The sequence below is a fragment of the Acinonyx jubatus genome, chromosome A2 (genome assembly GCF_027475565.1).
Source record: "Acinonyx jubatus isolate Ajub_Pintada_27869175 chromosome A2, VMU_Ajub_asm_v1.0, whole genome shotgun sequence".
Classification (NCBI taxonomy): domain Eukaryota; kingdom Metazoa; phylum Chordata; class Mammalia; order Carnivora; family Felidae; genus Acinonyx; species Acinonyx jubatus.
In genome coordinates, this window is record NC_069383.1 from 150,279,465 (window position 1) to 150,293,726 (window position 14,262).

The 14,262-nt window shown below is 53.7% G+C and overlaps 1 long non-coding RNA gene across 1 annotated transcript; it reads left to right on the plus strand.

Moving 5' to 3' along the window:
* Positions 1-447: 447 nt before the first annotated feature.
* LOC128314911 (uncharacterized) lies at positions 448-6,319 on the plus strand. The gene is made up of 2 exons (XR_008297167.1): positions 448-3,731; positions 4,202-6,319. It is a non-coding gene; the product is annotated as an uncharacterized LOC128314911 (long non-coding RNA).
* Positions 6,320-14,262: the final 7,943 nt, after the last annotated feature.

A 14,262-nucleotide genomic window follows, 5' to 3' on the forward strand; every position in this document is an offset into this window, starting at 1 on the left:
GACCCTGTTGAGTCCTCAGGCCGTGAGGCCCTTGGTCCTCCCAGGAAAAGGAGGCCACGGGGCCATCCTGAGAGTCAGGGCGCCTGGGGGGCCCCTCCGGCGACTCCCTCCAGCCTCTTCCCGTCATGCCTCTGTCCCTTCCTGCCCCAGTAAATTTGGGGCTGCTTCAAACTCAACAGTTTTGGAGGGGCCTCGAGCTCCACTTTCTTCCTGGCTCTTCTGTCTGCAAAGTGCTGTCCTCGTGCAAAGCCCTTCACTCAGGCAAGCCCCTCAGCCACCCCCCTGAGGACGCGCACTGCGGCGCTGTCTCTGCACGGGCGGCTGAAGCCCCGAAGTCGGCTAACCCTGACAGCCTGACCGACAGGCAGCATCGCGCCTTGGCCCTTAGGACGCACGGTTTCAGCTGGATGGGCTCTTTGTATAAATAAGAGCTTCTGCCCCACCTTCAGACGTGTTTAGTAACGATCATAATCAGGGTAAGAACCACTTTCAAATCTCGGGGCCTTCTTAACACAAGTCTTTGGTAACCCAAGCGTAACAGGCATCACTCACGAATCTGCTTTGACTTCACTCCTCGGCCCCCACTTGCCACCCGCCTGCTCCCCAGCACCCCGTTTGCCCACTTCCCGTGGCTCAGCCTACACTTGACCCCCAGGAGCCATCTCCCCTTGGGGCCGAGGAATCCTGTGTCCTTTTCCTGGAAGGACATAGCCTTCCCGCTGTCCACGGCCCTCCTCTTCTCCCGCCGTACAGAGCTCACCTTCGATGGCCTCTTTGTGCCTGGTTCACAGAGGCCAGAGCCCGAAGTCGGGGCTCAGACACTTCCACAGGTGAGCAGGGCATCTGAGCGGCCCCCTTCGGACAGGTCAGGGACCCCAGGCCACGTCCAGCACAGACCCCTCAGCTACCAGCCAGCAGAGAGGACTCGTGGGGCAGGGGTGGGGGAAGTAACCTCCATGATAGACTTGGAGCTGTCGCTTAACTGGGGACGTGGCTGCTTGCAGTCAGGTTGGGCAGGGCAAGGGGGTTGGTGAACAGAACCTTCCGGAGACATCAACCCAGAGAAAAGCCGAGCCTCTCGTGCTCTTTCCTTGGAGCGGCCGCCCACGGCAGAAAGCCACCGGGGTCTCTAGCATCTCCCAGTGGCCCAGGCCTTGACCGTGCTCAGCGCCAAGGCAAGATGCGGCCGGGCTCCCAGAGACTCTCCCGAGCCCCACGCTTGCCCTCCCCGGTGTGCCACACGGTCTGAGGATGGTTCCAGAGTAAACCATGCCGCCTTTGAGCCCACCCTCTCCCCTGGAAAGGGTAATCAGAATTAGTGGCTGCCCGTAATAACAAAACCCACAAAAGAGAAGCCAGAGCGGTCCGGAGTCTTGTTCTGAGTGCTTTCCCAGGATGCCATGCTGACTGGCCATCTGATGGTGCCCCCACCATCCTGTGCAGCTAATAGCTCCTGTGTTTCCTGAGAAAGGCCTGGAACATTCCACCCAAGCCCCCTCGTGAACCTCTGTCAGTCAGCCTGGCAGGGGCCCAACAACACGCTTAGCGCGCCCGGCTCTTGTGAAGCTAGCCCAGAGCCACTGCTCCAGGAGTACAGGGGCCCCTGGTGGCGTGCAGTGCCCCCGCTCCGGAACGCTGACCCTGACCGCAGTTGTTCAGAGGGTTGCCCGATCCCCCGGCGGTCACGTCCTGGCTCCATATCCTATTTATTGTTTGTGCCGGACAGACTCTTCTCCCTCGTTACTTTGCAGCGTGAGCTCGAGTTTGCTGTGCGTTACGCAACTAGACAGAACACGTTGGCCTGTTTCAGTGTGGCTTGTACGAATAGCTTTATTCTCATTTTAAACAGGTTCTCGACTTTTCTGAGGTTTGGGGGTGGGGGGAGTTTTCCAAAACCGCAGATGACAATGCAAAACAACCATTGAAGGTGGTAGCCCCAGCCAGGAGACTGAATGACACTAGAAATCATCAGGAGGAGACCTCCTTGGGACCCCAGATCACTATGCAAAACAAAACGAAACGCAACAAGAACCCAGAAGCCCCCGGATGGCCGGCTCTCTGAATAACAGTCACTCACCCTGTAGTACTCCTGCCGGCTGCCTGGTCCACCTCTGGCTCAGAAGCCACTTCCCCACCAACCTTCCCCAAGGCCACAGCCTCTAAGGCACGCCCACCCATAGCAAGGAAGGGTGTCGGGATAAAGCGTGGCCTCTGCAGAGCCCTTGTGGCTGGATCCCGCTGGACTCCCGGTCACCTGGATCACAAGCAGGCAAAGAAATTCCCAAGAAGGAATCTGGAACTGAAACACCCCACCAGGCTTGAAAAGTAGGAAGAAGCCACACGCTGCACCTGAAGAAGAAAGGGAATGGTTTTCCTGAAAGCTTCCAGTTATCCCCTCGCCTAAGGTCTATCTTTAAATTTCGGGAGACATCGCTGATACACAGGCTTCCTTAGAACCTTAGGATGAGTGTTATCCAGAGATGCCCCTGCCTCTGGGGGCTACACAGCGACGCCCAGGCCTTGGCTGGGCAGCTTCCAAATCAGAATTGCACTTTAATTGACTAACCCTCCATTCTCGAGGCCTTACGGGATAGTGGGTCTGGGGACCCATCGCGTTCTTACCTGCCAAAGAACTACCCAGAAGCACATCAAATTGCCAACACCCCACCTGCATGGCAGGAGGGGGGAGGTGAGAAACTTTTGTACCCCAAACATACTTCTTTATAGCATCTGCGGCACTGTTTGGAACTGTTTTCTTTTTAACCTCAGGATTTAAATAAAGCAAACACTATGACACAGGGAGTAGCGTCGTCTTTCTTTGCACCGGGACCTGAGGCGAGTGATGAAGTTACCCAGACCGGACCGGGGGTGTGGAGTCACCCTGCTGGGACATAGAGCATCGGCTTGTACCCCGGCTTTTTAGAAGGGCTCGAGCCACCAGATGCTCCGAGAGGTTTGCCGTGTGGCCTGGCATCTGGGTACTCCCACCCCCGCCTACCGTGAGGTTGGCGTTCGGGCCTGCTGGAGTCAAGGCACCCTTCCAACCCGGCTGCTCTCCGCCAGATGAGCAGAGAACACAATGGTGACCTACCAGGACGGTGTGGGGGAAGGGGGGGATGGTCACGGATGCCCTAAAACCATGCTCAGTTGGCCTGTGGTACAAAGCTGGGCAAAACCACAGGGCCAAGGCAGCTGGCGGAGGAAGGAGTCACATTCCCACCGTAACTTAACGCCTACTCCTGCTGAATCAGCAGAGACCTGACACAGACCCAGAAGGGGCGGGACCCCATCACCCCTGAACTGGTCAGATGGAGCACACTCACCCCACACCCCGCATCTGAGGATCACAGCCCCCCTTCCCTCCCTCTCCTTTCCTCCTCCAACCCTCCCCTGGCACCCAGATTCTCATGTGGCCTCTTCTCTGATCAGTTACACAGGAATAAGTTCTATTTTCTGTAACCGTAACCATGTTCTCCCTTGAGGGCAGGCACCGTGTTTCCTTCATCTCCTTCCTTTCTCTCAGCCCCACAGCGTCGAGCACCATGCCAGACACAGAAGCGCTCAGCAGTTACCGAGTCAATGAGGCCACCAGCCGATCCCCATGCTTGGTCAGCTCTGAAGCCATCGCCAATCCCATTGGCCAACTTGGCCAGGGACAGGAGCCCCTGTAGCCCCCATGGCACAGAAGGGCAAAGGACAAGCCTCCAGGAGGGGGTGTGGGGAGAATGGAGGTGAGCTGGTCTCCCTATCCTGCCCCCCCCACCCCCTCTTGTGTTAGCAATGCCCTCAAGTCAAGCCTCTTACTGTCCCGTGAGCAGGTTGAAGGAATGGAAGATTGGTTTATCCAAATGCCCAAAACAATGCAGCGGGAGTTCTTGGGTACCAATCCCTCCAGAGACTTGGTGACCACATGGGCCTGGGGGCTGACAACCAGCTGAGACACACGTAGCTGTGTCCCTGCCCCTGAGGCTGGGATCCGGGAGCCTCCATATCAAAATCCCCATTGCGCCTAAACCACGGAGCAGCCCAAGATGACCGGAGTCTGCCCCAGATTCTCCAAGGCCCACATTCCATTCCAGGGACCTCGGCCTAGCTCAGGTCCCACAGGCTCCGTGGCACCTGCTGCTGCCTTGTCCCTTCTGGTCCTGTTGCCCTGTGGCGCCCAGGTTCCCCGGGGGACTCAAAAGGAAACTCTCGGCAGGTCTGCCCTTTCGGTTTGAAGATGCGTGGGAAAAATCTGGCGAGAGGAGTTTGCCACCCACACAGATCGGCGAAACCTGTCACCCCAGATGAGAAAATGGACTTTTTTTTTGTTTGTTTGAGAGAGAGAAGTTGAGCCGAAGCCATCAGAAGCCAGGCGGAGAGCACAGCTATCATGAAAGCCGTTCAAAGTGGGTTAGGGTTGACAGAAAGGTCAGCCTTCTGTGTTCCCCACAAGGTGGTTTCTGGAGGAGGGTGAACCGGAGCGCAAGTGTGATCGCCGGCCTCTGGGGTTTGATACCTGTACCCCCGTCCCTCCCCAGCCCCCCTGCCCTCCCCCCCTCCCCCCCGGCGCTCTGCGGGAGGACGGGGCCCTGGTGTGGTTTCCTCACACCTTCGGGCATGTATGGACTGCGGTTGTCTCAGACGCGGCAGCCCCATCTGAAGCCTGGAATGAACTGTCTTCTTTGCTAAAAAAGAAAAAAAAAAAAAGAACAAAGTCAGGCATCAGCAAACCCGGCGCACGTGAGCGTCCTTACCAAAAGGAAGGCCTCGGACCCAGACCAGGTGGGGCTTGCGGGCCTGTGGCTCCCTAGAATCACCAAAGGGAAGGCAATTTCAAGTCAGGAGGGCCTCCCTCGCTTTCTGCCGCGGAGGAAGCCTCCGGCTGAGCCACGAGGAGAGAAGGAAGTTTCCCGCAAGGGCCTGGATACCCGTCGGTCAGGTCGGTGGAACGGGTACTGTCTTCTTCCCAGGAGGAAGGAAGGGGTGAGGGGAGGGGAGACGGGGGGAGGTGGTGAGGAAAGAGAGGTACATGGGAGGGGCCTCCCAGAGGCCTCGGGGAGGGCCGGGCCGGAGTCTGGGTTAGCAGAACTCACCTTTCTCATCGGAGGAAATGGCAGTGTCCGTGTGGCCAAGGCCAACCACCACATCCAGCAGAGGCAACATTTAAATAGAAGGAAGACCTGGACGGTTTGCCAAAAAGACACGGAAGGCAGTGGCTGGAGACACGGGAAAGGTAGTCGGGTTTGTTCCTGTGTCTCTGGGCTTGGCTTCAGGGCTTCCTATGCTCTCACAGAAAGGCCCTGAGGAGGGACGGCAGCCAGAGTCCTCCCCCCGCCGCCAGGCCTTTGCACAAGGGACGGGGTCCGTGTGTGGGACCAGAGGTCTTGGCAGGCACCGCCCTTCTCCACCAGCAAGGACCCCCGTGGAACCGTCGAGTCTTCTCAGAACGAGGACCACACGCTCACGGCCATGCCAACTCTGGTTCATCAGGCTGAGCCACCCAGAAGCCTGCTAGTGGATCAGCGCAGGTGACCCGCTGGGCCACCCCGAGGTCCTTGAGGGTCACTGCCGTGTCACCACTGCGGTCAGAGCTTGAGGAAAGGGGTGAAACGAACTCATGGATCTGTCCTCGAATTTCACTTCGCCAGTGACCCCTGAACCTTGGAATGGGGACTTCTCCAACCTCAGCCCGTTGGCCCAAGCGCCGGGACACAGGGGCAGCGACTTCCTTCTTGGAGAGGAAGCTACTTCCAAACAAACCACCGGGGAGGAAACTATTCTACGGGCAAAAGTTTTCACAGCCGCCATTTCTTCCACGGCTCGTGTTTGCCTTCAAGGACATGTTGCTCACTGACAGATCGTTCCTCAATGGGGAAACATCCCCTGCCCCAAATCCAAAGTGGCTCCATCCATGTCCAAAATTTCAGAGTTCCAGGAAGAAACGGGAGTTCAGTGCCGATGGATACGTGACGGGGGAGGTCGGGTCAAACATGGGCTCCTCACCCGGTCCATACACAGAACTCAGACGGTCCGGGAACTTGGATAGGGGGAAAATGGCCTCTTTCCCCTGACTCTGCACTAAAATGTAGATCTTCCCCCCACCGTGAATGTAAACAACGTGTCACACTAGCACATGTCAGCAAGGGCTGTGATTTCGTCGCCAATGGAAATGACAGATGTTTTCATATTTAACAGACTCTCAAAATCTCATCTCCGCTCTACAACAAAGGTTGTCATCACACCCGCTGGTCGATTTTACTTAATGCATTAATAATGAAAAAAAAAAAAGGCACAGATGTTACTGGTTCGTAGATTTGTTCTGATTTTTAGAGGATTGTATTTCAACAGAGGTTTTTTTTTTTGGAATCCTATGTATTTTATTTTATTCATTTTAAAACATTCTAAGAAGAGGGCAGAAGGCTTTATAGGATTGCCAGAGGAGAGCATGAGACAAAAAAAAAAAAAAAAAAAAAAAAAGGTTAAGGAACTTTGGCTTCCGGCAGGTCTTTATGCAGAAGATCAGATCAGCTCCCTGCTTCGCAGGTTCACTAATACAGTAGTAGCAAATATAATCAATCTAACAGGCTCTTGCCATAAGTCGGCCCAAGACCCAGGGGAGCTGTTAAGTCTGAACCATTTATGGGCTTGTTTGTACTACTGCACCATGCCGCCGTGGCTGTGGGATGGTTTTCTCTAAACTGTTTTCATTTTACCGGAATGTAGACATTCCAGTGATTTAAAACAAAACAAAACAAAACAAACAAACTCCTTCATTAACCAGGATTTGCTATGGCAGCCCTTGACCTTCAAACTGTGTATCGTCCTCCACGGGAAGGGCCGTATCGGTTATTTATGGTCACGATAACATTGCAAAACAAGCAACCTCAAAACCAGCGGCTTAAACCCTAAGCATGTATTTAGCCCCCAGACCCGCAGGTGGACGTGGGCGTTCTCATGAATTGACGCATGCTGGTCACTAAGGCGCCCGCCCTGGCCGGCCACATGTCACCTGAGCGATCTCGCGTCTGCCGGTAGGCTGGCTGTCAGCTGGTGGCGGCTGGGCTCACCCCCACGCCTGCGGTCAGCTGCTTGGTCAAAGGCGGGGCTGGCCTGTCTACGATGGCCTTGGCCAGGTGACAGCCCTGCTCCTCGGCGTCCCCCACCCCCAGCAGGACAGCCAGGCTCGTTCAGCGGAGTGCTGGGGAGGTTTCCAGGACAGCGAAGGCAAGCACAGCCTCGTATGCTCTCCCAGAACTTGGCACAACATCACTCTGGCCGTATTCTGTTGACCCAGAGCCAGTGTCAAGGTCAGCCCGGGTTTGAGGTGTGGGAAGAGAGACCGTTCTGGACGGGAGCACTGCCAGGTGGCTCTGTAAAGGGCACAGGGCCAACAGGGGTGGAGACCACCCGAGTCACCATCTCCCGTTCTCGCACTTTCCCTTTCACCCTAGTCTCTCCTCCTTCGGGAAAACGCTTGCCATCTTTTCCAGACACGCCCGTCCAGGTACATGAGGGCACACACGAGACTCTCCAAGGACTCATCGTCTGTGACAGCAAAGCAAGGAAGACCGCGTCAGAGGGGGTGGCTGGAAGGAGCGCACACCCACACCGCAGAAGACACGTGTTTCTGGATGAGGGCGCTAGACGCTCCACAGCGGCTTCCCCTGGAAATGGGGCTGGGGGGGGGGGGGGGCGGGAAGGGTCTGTCCAGGCTTTGGAGGTAGTGCTGGAGGGAGGCACAATTTTGCTTTTCTCGTTATACCCTTCTATACCACAGACTTATTTTTGTTACACACCAGTCTAACTTTAAAATTTTTTAAACAAATTTCTTTTTTTTTTTTTGAGTTTATTTATTTTGAGAGAGAGAGAGCAGGGGAGGGACAGAGAGAAAAGGAGAGAGGGAATCCCAAGCAGGCTCCACTCTGTCCATGCAGAGCCCAATTCGGGGCTCATGCTCGCAAACCTGAAGTCATGACCTGGGCCGACGTCGAGAGTCAGACACTTAACCGACTGGGCCACCCAGGCGCCCCTGAAAACTAATTTCCAAAAAGGACAAATTCACATCAGCTCATGACGACACTCAATTTCCCAGTTAACAACCAAATGCCCAGTTCCTACAAGCTCGAGTCATAATGAAGTTAACATCTCTACGTTCACCCAAAGGGTCACCTACTCAACAGCAAGCGTGACCACATGAAGCCAGGAAAGGAGAGCCTGGGAGGAAGCCGAAGCCTGGGCAGGATTCCTGCTCCCCTGCCCAGGGACCAGCCCGTCTAAGGCCACCCCACCCTCCTGACTCAGGGCCTGTGCGGGAACAGAGCCATGCCTGGATTCCACGGTGTGAATGGACCACCGGAACTAAATGTGCTTGAACTCCAGGGCACCTGGATGGCTCCGTCGGTTAAGCATCTGACTTTGGCTCAGGTCATGATCTCACAGTTCACGAGTTTGAGACCCGCACCGGGCTCTGTGCTGACAGCTCGGAGCCTGGAGCCTGCTTCGGATTCTGTGTCTCCCTCTCTCTCTGCTCCTCTGCTGATCGCTCTCTCTCTCCCTCCCTCTCTCTCTCTCTCTCTCTCTCTCTCTCTCTCTCTCAAGAATAAATAAATGTTAACAAAAATTTAAATGTACTTGAACTCCAATGGAGGAGAAAGTGCAACAGAGCATCTCAGAGGTCAGATTCTAGTATCAGAAAAACATGCCTGGATTCCTGGTGCCACTACCTACTGGCTATGGCTTGAGGCAAGTGACTGAGTCACTCTGTGCCTCAGTTTCTCCACCTGTTGAATGGGAGACCTGACAGGAGCTGCTTCAGAAGGATGCTGTGGAGACCACATAAGATCGGAAAAGGGCCTTGCTGGGGTACCTGGCTGGCTCAGTCAGTGGAGTGTGCACCTCTTGATCTTGGGGTTGTGGGTTCGAGCCCCACAATGGGTGTAGAGATCACTTGCAAAACAAAGGTCCTTGCGTAGTGGTTCCCAAAAGAATCACTCAAAAATATGACAGCAGTTCTTGAGAAAGTTGCCTACATATACCTCTTCCTCTCCTAGGCTCTTTTGTCCCTGGGCACTGGTCAGCTAGGCAGTTGGGGGATTGAGTGACTGGGGTCGTTGAAAGACAACTTACAGAGTAGTTTGTGGTGGTTTTAACACATGACCCCAAAGTTATATGGCACTCTTCCCATAAGAGGTGGGGGCCTGTGGCTGCTCCCCAGGACTCTGGGCCGGCCTGGCACCATTCTGACCAGTGGGGAACAGCCAGAGCCAGGTCAGAAAAAGACAGGCAACTTCCCCCTGGTGCTCTTGGACACTTGCCCAGGGAAAACCAAGGGCCGTGGAAACCAAGTACCATGACCCCCATGCTGAAGAGGCCATCTGTGGGCGCCCCACGTGCAGCCCACATACAGATGGAAAGATGGAGAGCTCTTGGTCAAGCTTTCTGGTGACCGCAACCCCAGCCAATGTCTGACTGCAACCACATGACAGATGCCACGCCCCAGATGCCCAGTCGTTTCTAAATTGGTGAGCCACAAAATGGGGAACGCAATTAAGTGATTGCTGCTTTAGATCACTAAGTTTTGTGGCAGCCATAACAAGACCACAGCTGAATGGAGCACATTCAGCTCCATTTGTAAAATCACTTCTCTTCACAGACTTGTGAGTGAGCCAAAGAGAATTTTATGCCAAAGAAATATTAGGAAATCATGGGGCACCTGGGTGGCCCAGTCGGTTAAGCGTCCAACTCTTGGCTTCGGCTCAGGTCATGATCTCACGGTTGGTGAGTTCGAGCCCCGCACGAGGAGCCTGCTTGGGATTCTCTCTCTCCCTCCCTCTCTGCCCCCTTCCCTCACTCATGTTGTCTCTGTCTCTCTCAAAATAAATAAATAAACTTACAAAATTTTTAAATATTACAAAATCAATTACCCCAAAACTCAACGGCTTAAGAAAATGGTAACGATTTTATTACATCCCAGGATTCTGTGGATCAGGAGTGTGAGCAGGGCTCAGCTGGGTGATTCCTCCGTTCTATGTGGTCTTGATGGAGGCCGCTCAGTGGTATTCAGGGGGCAGATGGGCAGGTCTATTTGGGAGGAAGTAGTCAGGAAAGCTGGGGTCAGGGGAGGGAGGACAAGCCACCACCAGGTGCTCTGTGTTCCAGGTGTCTGCCCGGGCTTGGGTACAGTGCTCTTGCACCTATGTGCACACACACGCACGCGCACGCTCACACACACACACACACACACACACACCCCTCAGCTGTATGTGTTTGGGGTGGAGCCTGAAGAGAGGGAGCAGGTGGGAACCTTTTTCGATTCTGTGAGGCTGATGACATCGTCTGTTGCTGGTTCGCCCCCGGACCATGTTTTGAGGGAGGTGTCAGCTGGGCCTCGGCGGTCACACGGCATCAGTTAGAGATTGCGTGCGATGGTATCTGTCCATCTGTCCTTGTGCTCCCTGGAACTCGGCCTGGTATTTGGCCAAGTGTTGGTCAACGCTCCAAAGCAATGGCTGGTTTGTCTGACCATGGCAGGCAAGGCGGGATGGCAACACGGGGCAGAAGCCAAGGCTTGAGAGCCTGGCATACCCTGTTGTGAACTGCGTGACCTTGGGCGAGGTACTAACACATCTGAGACTCAGTCCCTTCGTCTGTAAAATGAGGTTAATCACAGTACCTACCAGGCCTGGAGAGAGTGAGCAGGGGACAGTGGCTGAAAGGTCCTGGGCTGGGGGAAGACCGTGTCTGTCCTGCACACCAAGACCCTGACCTACCGTCGGTGCACAAGATCTCTGACAACTCAATTAAGATCAGACACAGCCTGAGCCCCCAGCCTTCTGAGATGGGTTCTGTGACAGGTGCTCACCGCCCGTAGCTCTTGGACACCCCGTGCTCTGCACCCATCAGGTCTTAGATGGGCTCTCAGGATGGGTAGCCCCCGGTGAAAGATTGTTACAGGCTGACTTCTCTAGAAGCAGACACTGAGCTGGAGTTCAAGGTGCAAGATATTGATCAGGGATCAACACCCATGGAAGGAGGTGGGAAGAGACGGGATTGAGCAGAAGGAGGCTCAACGGCGATGCGAGGCTGACGATCCTCCGCCAGCAGGCCAGGCAGGCAGGGAGCTCTGGAGCAGCTGCGCCTATCAGAGCGCCCAGCAGCCTGACGCCCTCTATCCCCCGCCTCTCAGGCACTGGCTGCAGTGGCCTGGGGTGACACGGCTCTGGCCAGAGCTGCTCTCTGCAGCACAAGTGAGCACAGGCGGACCATGGAGGAGCTGCCAGCTGGCGATTATGTGCGGACCACATTCGCTGCAAGCCCTTGAGGGGAAATTCAGTTGATGGGGAACCTCCACCCAACCAGAGGGACTTCTTACTTCGCCCCTGGTACCACAATCGAGTGTAACAAGTAAGCACGTTAAGGGTGGAAGAGAGCTCATCGAGAGTCTAATGTTGGAGAGATACATTTGCATATCTTTTGTAGGTTTTAATGATATAAAAGCAAAGAAAGACATGGAATGGGACATTGGCTCTTGGGGCACCTGTACCCATAAAATAGACCTGATTAGAGAAACAGTCCCGGTCCGGGAGGATGCAGGCTCAGACCACACTCAACTGCAACGGGAGGGGCCGACGGGATGGGGGAGAAAGGATGGTATGGCAGAAGCACCGTTGCCTCTTGGTTGTGATGGCAACCGCACTCTACAGCCACGGTGCTTACTGATCGTGCACAATAAACAACTTGAATAAAGAGAGATTTCTCTTGAGCATCTAACATGCATAAGGTTGGGGCACCTGGGTGGCTCAGCCACTTGAGCATCTGACTCTTGATTTCAGCTCATGTCATGATCTCTCATGGTTCATGGGATCAAGCCCTGCATCAGACTCCGTGCTGGGCTTGGAGTCTGCTTGGGATTCTCTCCCTCTCCCTCTGCCCCTCTGTTGCTCATGACCTCTCTAAATAAATAAATAAATAAATAAATAAATAAATAAATAAATAAGGTGAGTGTGCTGGAGCCCCTTGACCAGAGTGTAGGAGAAGGAGGAGACGCTCCAATGGAGAGAGGTCAAGTCCAGTGCGCGACAGAAATCCTCAGGCACCGAGCCAGGGGAGGTGGGGATACTTTTGCCCTTCCTTTGCCCTGGACCCCATGGGAAGCTCCAACTTATGAGGCCAAATCAGAATTAGAGAACCAAGCACAGCATTCAAAGATTATAAACACAAAAGGGCCGTGTGGACACGTGTGACAGCTTTTCATTTCTTGGAGCCAAAAGTCGATGATGTCCAAAGGTTTCATGCTTCGTGACAGCCTTTGCTGGGTATTTAAGCCCATCGTGGAGCCACTACCCATCACCACCACACTGCAGTGGTGATGGCCTCCAGAGAAGGAGGACCAGATCCAGGGAAGGAGCCCACTGGAGCTGGTTGCTTCCTTGAGCAGGACTATTTGTAACAACTGCTATGGGCAAATGGAAGACATTATAACTGCACACCTGTCTTGCAAAAGCCAACAGGCAGCAACCCAGGCCACTCACCAGGCCGTGGGAAAGCACTGTGTCCAGTCCTGCTCAGCCCGCCCACCCTTGACCACTGGCTCCTCTCAGGCTGCCCGTAGACAACAGGACTGCATTACTACCCTAAGGACATAACATCCTTGCTCTTGGGCAACCTAACGAGGTCGCCATATGCAACTTGTCCTGGGAACTATCTACACACCAGTCTTTAAGCCATACAAGGACACCTCATGTTTGTCAGCGAAGGGATATCACCTGATAGAGCCTTCCATACTATCTTCCGTGTTGGAGGCCACATGGCGCTTGGCTTTTCCACATTGTAGAGTGTAAGCATCTTGAGGGAAAGCATATTGTAACCCTGTTGGGTGAGTAGAGAGGGTCTGGCTCCTAGTGTAGACACAAATGTTTGCTGAGTGACTTAGCATTTTGCAGGCCTGAAAGGCAGCCCAAGACACCAAATCTCCAGTCATCCAAGTCGACTACATCAAAACAACAACCCCACTTGGATGTACATGTTGGGATGTATGGACTTAAAATTAGTTTTCTAAAAAAAAATTTTGGTAAAAAAGACAATCTCTCTTTTGGCAATGAAAACACATCACATTTCGTTCAGTTTCTTGGTTGTTCTCCTTTATAAAGTTCTATCTAGTCAAACGTAATCATATATGATAACCCTCTTTTATCTTTATTTCAAAAGGTACTCACACCGCGTATTCTCTCGAAATGTTGAGTGGCTTAAATCTGCTACCAACACCTAGATTAGTTTGAATTTAAAATGGTCCTATTTATGCAATCATTTAAAAATGAAAACAGTTTGCCACAAAACATACTTTCAGTCTTTGCCATATGATTCAATCGCAGCCTGTCTTTAATCCTCCTTTGGAGCTGTTAGGTCTGGGATGATGCAGTAGTGACAGTCATGTCCTAAAGGAAACCCTTGGGACTAAGCACGACCACCATGCGTCCGAGTGCGACCCAGGGTTTGACATTCTCATGGTGTCCCACATCCCCCTCCTTAAAAATCAGAGAGGGGAAAAGTATAGTCCCCGGCATTTTTTTCCAACTCATGGGCATTGGCCAAATGTACATTATGTCTCAACTCTCACTAAATCTCCATTACAGTGTCTCTTAGGTAAATCTGAGCCAGTGTAGACCCAGCAAGCACATCATGGCTCACCCCTTTCTCCCTCCATCTCTCCCCACTTCCTCAGCTCCACCAGGGCCCCCATGACACATATCAGAAGCACAGTATCAGAAGCGCGCTGAATGGCAAAGCCAAACTAGGTCGTGTTCTTTCCACCTAACTGCGCAATGTTATTTAGGTTTGGCCCATACTTGTTGCTTATTCTCCTGGGTTCCTTCAAAGCCGCCTGGGTCTCCTGGTAATGGTAGCCGAGCGACGGCTCTGTCCATACAGTGCCCTTGGAGACATCACCCTCCCCCCTACCGTAAGTGGTGTTTCTTGCACTGGGGCCCACGTCGTTGGGCTGGTCCCAGACCAATGCTTGTTTACCTCCAGCCTCCTGCACACAGGGTAGGTTAGCAAGGTCTTTGTGTCACTGCCCATGTTCTGCTCCCTTCATTTCTCACTGACGCACACTTGAGACATGGACAGGGAGGGGGAAGATGAGGTGGCAGAGTCCAGGCTTCGGTGCCACCTTTGGAAGCCATGGTCTTGGGACTGAAACCACAGTAATTCATAACACACCTAGAAAATCAGATGCTTCCTCTAGAGCAAGTAGCAAAGCCAGGGTGATTCGTGGGCTGC